We start from the raw sequence: 9,941 nt of genomic DNA, 5'->3' as shown, positions 1-9,941 counted from the left end.
TGGGTGCAGGGTTGCCAAGCCGCTGAGACCTGAGTTCCCCTGGCCACACCCTGCCCCTGCCAGGGCTCATGCGATCTGTATTCCAGCCCTGAAGGGCTCTTTAGCTTGGGTGTTTCCCCTTCTTTGTCCAGGCCTGGGTGTCTTTGTCTATAAAGTGGGTTGGCCCTGCCTGGGTCCCCTGGCAGTCTCACCCTCAAGCCCCAGCTCCCCCACAGCTGTCTGAGGACTCCCTGCGGCAGGTGTGATGAGGTCAGGTGTGGCTCAGGTCTCTGTTTTCCTGTCTGGCTGCAAGTCTGGGCTGCTCCTGGGTACTTGGAGGCTTCCACACAAGGCTTAGGTTCCTCCACAGACCCTGGGGGTGGGGCTTGAGGGTGTCACTCTTATTTTAAAGATGTGAGACCTGTGTCCTTGGCTTGCCCTGACTCTCGAGGGGATGTCCAGCAGACCAATTGTGAGAATACTGAATATTGAGTTCCTTCTTACTGGGTCTGTCTCCCTAGTACCTAGGTGTGGGTGGCTGAGACATCTCAGGCAGCATTGGGGCTTTGTGTCCCCAGATAGTGGGGCTCTCCTTGGGCTTTGTCTTGGGTGGGTGCGGCTGCTAGGCCCAGGACTAAGGATCTTTGCCTTCATCTGAGACCAGATAATCCAGGTTCAGAGATTTACATCTTCACTTTTCTTGAAATGGGGCCAAGGTAACTACAGCATAGACGGAGGGCCACCCTGGCTCAGGGCAGAGGAGGAAGAACAGGGATTGGACTTGAACTCAAGACTCCTGGCTCTGGAATCCCTGCCTATATGTTTCCTTGAAGGGCTGACTGGATATCCTGGTCTGTTAGGGCTCACTGGATACTCTAGGCAGGGAGCTAAAGGATTGTGTAGAGGAGACAGAACCTACCCCCAGCAACCTGGAATGCTCTGAGGTCAGTGGGCATCTCCTGGGGACATCTTAGCCTTTCTTCCCCCAGGACAGTGGTTCTCAACCTTCCTAACGCCGCAACCCTTTAATATACAGTTCCTCAGGTTGTGGTGACCCCCAACCATAAAATTATTTTCGTTGCTACTTCGTAACTGTAATTTTGCTACTGTTATGAATCGTAAATCTCTGATATGCAGGATGTATTTTCATTGTTACAAAGGGGTCGTGACCCACAGGTTGAGAACCGCTGCCCCAGAAGGAAATATGCAAGATGCAGAAAGCAGCCACCCTGCTATACAGGGCCATAACAGGTGAGGGGCTGAGGTCTGCATGGGTGGGGGGCCTAGGGCCCTATGGGTGAGGGCATCTCAACATCTGTAGCTGGAACTCCCAAAGGGCTGTTCCTGTGTGGGTCCAGCCAGCCCCAGCTGCACAGGGGGCCATGGGTACTGGGGATGGGTCAGGGTGGGGGACATACTCCCCAAATCTGAGGTGAAATTAAGGCCTGACAGGCCCTGAGTATGCACTGGGGCAGCCCTGTATAGGGGCTAACGGGAGCTCAGGGTCTCCAGTGTGACAGTGGGACTGTATGAAGCCCATGAGTGGGTTAAGATATGACTGACTGCTTCTGAGGCCATAGTAGTTCATTATGGGCTGTGGTATGATTTTTAAATGAAGAGAGTGTTGACTTAAAAATCCAGGTGGCCTAGGGATACGATGGGTTTGAAGGTGTGCTGGGGGTGGGGGTGGGGGGAGCGCAGGCTTGGCCACTGTGTCTTCTGTGACAGATATGGGGGAGTGGACCACTGGCTTTAGAGCCCCTGCCATCAGAGCTGAGGGAGGGCCTGGCCCATACCCTCAGAACTGGGGGAATCCCCTTTGGATTTTACTGCCTAGCCTTCTGACCTGGAGGAGCCTTAGTTTCCCCACCTGAGTGGAAAGAGGGTGGGCAGGAGGGTAAGGAAGCTGCGTGACCATGTGGTTCTGCAGGGTGTGGGATGCCAGCCTTGGGCTCTCCCTGCCCTGGGCAGCTGGTGGTGGGTGCTGTTCTCCCAGGCCTTTGCTCCCTGTGCGGCTCAGGTCCTACTACACTGCAGGCAGATTCTGGGGGGCGGTGGAAAGCTAGCTCCAGGACTCCTTGGGGCATCTGGCATGTCCTGAGCACTACCCTGGCCTGGTGGGGTCAACCCTCCCAGACCTCTCCTGGTACCCCCAAAGCTCTAAGTCTGCTGCCGTGGCTGCAGACTCCAAGGCCAGTCTGCAGCTCCCACTAGGGCCTGGCCTGGGGGTTGGTCCATCATATCTAGGTGAATACACCTGGGGTCCTGTAGCCATTCCCACATCGGACCTCTTGCCAATTCCTCGGAATTCTGCTTTAGTTTTCTTTACTTTTCTTTTTTTTTTTTTTGGCCAGGGCTGGGTTTGAACCCACCACCTCTGGCATATGGAGCTGGCACTCTACTCCTTTGAGCCACAGGCACTGCCCAATTCTGCTTTAGTTTTCAGTCAAGGGATGGAAAAACCAGCTCACACTGGCATAAACAAAAGATGAGAGATGGGGTAGGGGAGGCCCAGGGCCCCACCATCCCCCTTGAGGTCAGGCTGTGCCCTGGCATCAGTGCGATAAACACAAGCCCATGGTTGCCCTGTGCACCCAGGGGACTCCTTGGCTCAGCTATAGTTGGCAGCCAAACCCATGCCCTGTTCCTCTTATAGGATGGAATTCAACAGGGCAAAGGATGGATGGGGCTTCCCACGGAAAGCAAATGCCTTGACCTGGGTGTCCCCAGGACAGCACCTGAGAGGCTGTAGGCAGATCTTTGGAGGGTGAATCCTGGTGCAGGTGTGAGGGGTATCACATGGCCAAGCAGAGTAACCACCCCGGCCCCTGTGTGCTGTCTGCAGCCTCCCTGCTTCCAAAGAGCAGCAGAAGCATCTTCCCCACACATAGCCCTTTGAACCCTGCTGTCCCCAGAACTCCACTGCCCCCCCCCCCAAGAACCCTGTTTTCCCCAGAATCCTGTGCTTCCAGAACCTTTTTGTCCCACAGAATCCCTCTGAGCCCTGGAATCTGGTTGCCCCCTAGAACTCACTGCCACCAGAGTCTGTTGCCCCAGAACTGCACAGCCCCTGAACCCCATTGTCCTCCCAAACCCACTAACCCCCTACAAGCTCAGGGTGAAGCTGAGACCTCCAGTGACTTTGGGCCCTGCCTGTCTGGAGCTGGCCTCAGTTGTGCTACTGACCCCTGAGCACCCTTTTCATGCCTCCATGGCTGCGCTGGCTTGGGCTGTGTGGGACAGGAACCAACTTGGAACCCAGAGCAGGTGGTGGCCCTGGTGGAAGGAGCTGGGGGCAAAGAACAGGTCTTTTCTGAGGGGGCAGGAGCTTCGGTGAGAATGGTGAGTACTCTGGACTGGCCACCTGGAGGCCTGTTTATAAGCCAACTGACCTTCTGTAGGCCCTTTGTAGCCACAAAAGGCAGCATGTTAGGAGCCCCCTCCTCAGGCCTCTAGGCTTACCTTGTAACTCTGCCCTGCCATGAGTGGGACCTCTGGGTCCTGGTAGCCTTAGCCGAGCACTGACCTGTTGTCCTGGACTCATAGGCCTGGATTGGGGTTGGGGAGGCAGGTGCTCACTTCCTGTTTGGCAGGGGTCACAGGGCAAGGAGGCTGAGCGGGGATGGGCTGAGCTCCAGGATGCCAGCCCTCGCTGCTCATGACCTAAGGGCCTCCCTGATGGGAAGGACAGAGCAAGAGGATTTGTTCTCATGCTGCCTGTCCTCCCCAAAGCACAGAGGAAGGCCTGGACCAGGTGGCCTCTTGGTTCCAGAAGCTACCCTGCCTGTGCCTCCACCCCCTACAAGGCTGAGCTACCTCCCGGCCCTCTCACTCTGCCCACACCTCCTTCAGGCTGGAGAGGCCAGGGCTATCTCTGTCCCCTCACCAGTCCAGGACCCTGGGGCAGGGTTGGAGTCTGGATCTTTCCCGGGCCCCCTGTGTCACCTGGGGGAGACCCTGGCCCCAAGTGGGCACCGAGAGAGGGCTGATGGCTATCTGCTCAGAGATTGGCCTTGGCATCTGAGGCTCCATCAGTGCTCCAGCCATGGGGGCCAGGACACAGCATGGCCTGGAGGTGACAGCAGCATGCAGGAGCCACAGCTGGGGTCCACCCCCACTTACTGTGGGCACTCAGACAAAAAGCGTGTGGTTTCTGCAGAATAAAACAGTGGCTGTTTCCAACTGGGCCTTTGAGCTGCCAAAAAATGTAGAGTATTCATTATTTGGCCCCTGGCCGCAGCGTTCCTTGGAGAGCTGACCCGAAGGGCTGCCCTGCCACGCACCCACATCCCCTCACACCCGCTGCAGTCTGAGGCCCCTGCTCAGTAAGCTGGAGCCAGGTGGCCCTGTGGCCTGGGTGTGGGGTTCCACCAAACACTGGCTGCCCAGAAGGCCTATGGTGGTCCAGTGAGCAGAGCAGATGGACAGAAACAGGCTTCTCTTCCCCTCTGAGCTCCTTCCAGGCAGTCTGGGCAAGGCAGGGCTTAAGTTAGTAGCTGTTGCTTACAGTGCCCAATGGACCACAGAGCATGGGTGCGAATCTTTCACCCTCTGAACCATCTTCTTGACCATACCACCTTCTGGCCATCAGGAGATAAGAGACCAGAGCACAGAGTGGAGCAGGGTCTGTCATCCCTGTTTAGGGCCTTGGTGCAAGGGTCTGCAGTGTCCTGGGGAGTACTGGGGTCCACTCTAGGCTTTGTGGGGAGCCCCAGCCCAGCTCTTTCTGTTGTGCCCCTAAGATGCAATGAGTTACAGGTGAGTCTGGGTGGGTGTCCTCTGTGACAGCAGAGGGATGTTCTGGTATGTCAGCAGAGAGGGGTGGGGGGCAGCTCCAAATCCCTTCCTGTGGCAAGGCATGGCTGGGAAAGGACACTGGGCTCCTGACCTTCCTTGGATGTCCTGGCTCAGCACCTGCAAGTCCCAGAGGCTGCAGGCACCTATAGCCTGGAGGCAGGTACTCCCATGCACAGTCCCCTGCCTGCCTCGGAGGATCCCGAGGAGGGGTCAGGCGGTCAGGACTCTGGGCCTGTCCCTGCAGCTGCATTTCAGAGGAGAGTGGCTGCTACAGACTTGCCAGGACTATGATCTAGAGAGGTGCTGTCCCTGAAGCAGGAGGCTCCTCATAGTAACTAGCAGCTCAATGTTGAACCCTACCTGACCCCAGACCACCCGTCCTCTTGCCTAGCCCTCTGCCCTGTCCCAGGTGCCCACAACACAGCCCCAAGCTGCCAGGTGACCACTCCACTGGAGGGCTGACCCTATCCCTCTCCCAGACACCTGGAGCTAGGACCCAGCGGCAACCACCAGGCCCCACCCCAGCCCCTGCCTCGCCTGCTGTCTGGGCAGCAGGGAGACTGGCTGGGGCCGGAGCTGGGGGTCTCAAAGGTTTGTTCATTTATTCATTCATTCATTTTTGGCACAAGAGATCACGTGCACCGAGATGGCTCACTGGGTCAGCCTGGTACTGACTGCAGGGTGTTGGTTGAAGGTCAGCTCTGCCTCTGTGGGTCAGATCCCTCGGACAAGGCCTGGTCCCTCTTTGGCTTCAGTTTCCTCACCTGTAAAGTAACTGAACTTCTATTCCAGCTTTGCTGAGTGTTGTTTTTTATTTTTTAATCAGAAAGGAGTATTGGATTTTTGTCAAATGTTTTCTCTGCATCAATTGAGATAATCATGTGTTATTTGTTAATATAGGCCATTACTTTGATTTTTTTTTGTATGTTGGACCAATGTTGCATCTCTGGAATAAATCTCACTTGGTTGTAGGGTCCAATCGTTATTTTTATATGTTATTAGATTTGGTGTGCTAATAATTTATTGAAAATTTTTACGTCTGTACATGAGGGATAGTGATCTGTAGTTTTTTATTGTAATGGCTTTGTCTGGTTTTGGTGGCAGACTACTAGCCTTGTAGAACGAGTTCCTTTCTCTTCCATTTTTTGGAATAGTTTGTGAAGCATTGATGTGAATTCTTTTTTAAATGTTTGGTAGCATTCACTGGTGAAACCATATGGTCTTAGTCTTTTTTTGGTGGAAAGTTTTTTGATTCAATCTCTTTGCCTGTTAGAGGTCTTCATTTTTCTTGGAGACATTTATTCTTGAGTGAGTTTGTGTTTCTAAGAATTAGTTCATCTAACCTATCTAATTTTGTGGCACACAATTGCTCATAATATTCCCTTATTATTTTTATTTCCATAAGATTGGTGGCAATATTCCCTCCTTTCATTCATGATTTGATTTTTCTTCTCTTTCTTTAGGTTTTGGTCAGTATAGCTAAAGATTTGTCAGTTTTGTTGATCTTGTAAAGAACCAACTTTTGGTTTTGTTACAGTTCTCTATGCTTTTCTATTTTCTATTATTTATTTCCTCCTTTAATCTTTTTTATTTCATTCTTCTATTTTGAGTTTAGTTTGCTTTCTTTTTCCTGTTTTTTAAGATGAAAGATTAAGTTATTGATTTGATGTTTTTCTTTCCTTTTATTTGTTAAAATAAGAGTTTACAGCTATGAATTTCTCTCTAAGCACTGCTATAGCTGCATCCCATAAGTTTTGGGGTGCTGTCTTTTCATTCAGCTCAAAGTATTTTATGGTTTTTATTGGGATTTCTTCTTTGACCCATTGATTACTTAGAAGTCTGTTGTTTAATTGTTTAATTTCATATTTGTGAATTTCCTACATTTCCATTTATTAATGATTTCTAATTTTATTTCATCTGGTCAGAGATCATACTCTGTATGATTTCAATTTTTTTGGAGTTATCGAGACTTGTCTTATGGCCTAACATATGGCCTGCCCTGGAGAATGCTTGTCTGTAGCTGAGAGGACTGTGTGTTCTTCTGTGGTGAGTGTGCTACAGATGTCTGTGAGGTTGGTTTATAATGTTCAGGTCTAATATTTCCTCATTCATCTGTCTATTGTTCCATTTCAGTTCCATTTTAGTTCATTTTTGGGTTTTGTCCTCATAGCCTGTAACCTTGCCAAATTGTTCCAGCAGAATTATTTTTGAGATTCCTTTGAGTTCTCTACACATACGATCATGTTAACTAGAAATAAGAACAGTTTCATTCCTTCTTTTCTATTCTGCCTGGCTTTTATTTCTTTCTCTTGCCGTATTATGTTGGCTAGGATCGACAGGGCCAGTAGAAATGACAACAGAATGGATGACCTTGTTTATTCCTGTTCCTCGGTAGAAAGCCTTGAGCCTTTCAACATTGAATATGATGTAAGCTGTACTTTTTTTTGAGTGCATTCTTTAGCCAAGTTGAGCAAGTGCACTTTCTCTCTTAGTTTGCAACATTTTTTTTGTCATGAAAGGGTGTCGAATTTTGTCAAATGTTTTTTCTGCATCTATTAGATTTCATTGTATGATTTCTCCATCTATTAAAATTACCATGTGATTATTTTCTGCATTATTCTGTTGATATTGTGAATTACATCATTCATTTACATTGTCAGTTGTTAAACTAACCTTGTATTCCAGAGATACTCCCTCTAGCTTTGTCATTACATATTATTATTTTTATATACTATCGATCCTACTAGTTAATGGTTTGTTGAGAATCTTTATGTCAGTGTTCAAAAGGAATATTCTGTAGTCTTCTTTCCTTGTGGTGTCTTGGTTTTGAATCAGGGTAATAGTCAGAGACACATTAATGGTCACAGCCACAGACACACAGAGACAAACACATAATACTTAGAAAAACATGCAGAACATCACATACAGGCATACACAGACACAAACATTTCACACACAGGCTCACGTAGACACACACATTCACATATAGGCACATACAGATACACCCAGGCTCATACAGGTACACACATTTCACACATGCACACAACACACAGGCACATACTTTCACACATATTCACACACAGGCACACACTTTCATGCACATTCACACATAGGTACACACTTTAACACACAGATACACACAAGAGATGTGCTTCAGCCAGATGTCAGATCAGGAATCTCAAAATTCACTGGAGAAATTTATTATTTGCATCTATATTCACTTCTCAACCTAGGCAGTGTTGGGCACCTCCAGGTTATTAAATACCCTTCACCAGCATGATTTCTGCAGCTTCCAGGGAGTCGTCAGGTGAGACGATAGACAGACACCACCTGTGTCAGTGCCTTCTGTAGCCCGTGGTCCCTGTTTCCCTTGTGGTTGTTCTAGAAGTGGAGCCACACATTTCAAAACCCTGGCCTGCCCTGCTGCCTCTAGCCCACAGCGTGTCTGGGCTGGCGTGGCCCTGTGCCCTGATCCCAGCACCTTCTTGGGTGGGCGTGGCTGCACAAGCTCCTGGAGACAAGCACCAGGGCTGCAGGCCATGTGGTGAGATGCCATGAGGCTGGCAATGGGATGTCCACCCAGCCTGTGGGCCACAGCTCCTTCCTGCAGGACAGGGAGCAGCCCCCACAGACAGCAGCAGCGCTGATACGTGTCCCAGCAGCTCTGCTTGGAGCCTGGCGAGTCACAGCTTGCCTGTGTTGGTTTTGTTCCTCAGGATTTTTAGAGCAAATAAAGTGTCACAGTTATTAGGAGGTGGAAGACTTGGGCAGAAGCAGGTCCGGGAACCTGTCCTGCTGTGACCAAGCAGAGCCGTGCAGAGAATTTGCAGGGGAAGGAGGCTTTGTGTAGGATCTGCCTATGTGCTGTCTTCACCCCAAGGAAAGTGGGGTGGGACCCACCATCTTGTGTCCAAATTCCAAGGGGATCCCCCCAGTCGCCTTCCTTTGCTTCTTCTTCTCTTCCTCCCCACCTTCCCACTCAATTTTCGGAGCCCCTTGCCTGGACTGGAAGGAGCTGTGTTAGGAAGATGTGTGATTCCTGGAGCCTCAGGGGTAGGGATGCAGGGCACAGTCCCAGACCAACTGCCCCAGGCCTCTTTGCACAGGGCCATTGGCTCCATAGCCCTGTCTGGTGGAGAACTCTGTTTGCCAAATGTTGGGTGTGCTTGGGGTGGGGGGTTGGCAAACAGTGCCTGACTGTGGCCACCAGCTGCAGGCTGGGTAGTGTCCAGGGTCTCTCAGCCTGCTCACCTGCCTCCCAGTGCTCTGCTCCCCCTGCCCACCTTCCTGACCCCGAATGCCAACCTCTGTGGGGCAGGTGGGAAGTGAACTGGGGTAGAGTGGGGGCCAGGACCTGCAGTGCGAGTCATTCTGGGGCTGGACAGGCCTGTTCCAAGCCTGACGGGAAATACCTGAGCAACTCCTGGCCCTGGAGGAGGTGTGTGAGGAATGTTCCTTGTCCCAGGCGGTCTGGGGCCAGACTCTGAGGGGACTCATCCCAGGGCACTCTGAATATTACCCTGATTCAAAACCAAGACACCACAAGGAAAGAGGACTACAGAAAAAATTCAGGTTCTTCTGATGACTGTGGGGGCCCCAGAGCCAGCCTGTCCTTAGGGATCCTACCTCACCCCAGCAGTGTAACTGAGATTTCCAAACTGGCCTCTAGGCACTGGCCCTGAGCAGATGGGGACCTGGGGGGCAGAGGAGGGACAGTCCCCTGTGCAGAGGCCAAATTCACAATAGCCTGAAAAATACCCTTCAGAAAAAGCAGCCCAATCATCATCTTATGTATTTCAAAAATTCTGGCATTTTCCCCCTCAAAATCTGTCCTAGTTATGCTTGAGATCTCCTGACCCCAGAATACTTTTATTTATGACAGAAAATCCATCTCCATGGCAACGCCTTAGGAAGCTGCAGCCTTGAGATTATAACTTCCTAAGCAATGAGGACAATAAATGGGGTTTTCAAACAACAGCCAAGAGTGGCTCTGACAAAAACTGGCCTCCCTCTGCAGTCTGGGGAGGGGCTGCAGGAGGGGCCTGGGTGACACAAAGCCCACTGGTCATGAGGAAGGCAAAGCAGAGAGCGCCTCACTTGTCATCTGGTCAAATGTGGCCCCAGGACGCCTGCACACTGCACCCCTGCAGCTGCCTCTAAGGTAC

Source organism: Nycticebus coucang, chromosome 12 (genome assembly GCF_027406575.1).
Source record: "Nycticebus coucang isolate mNycCou1 chromosome 12, mNycCou1.pri, whole genome shotgun sequence".
Lineage (NCBI taxonomy): Eukaryota > Metazoa > Chordata > Mammalia > Primates > Lorisidae > Nycticebus > Nycticebus coucang.
This window is presented reverse-complemented; position numbering follows the sequence as displayed.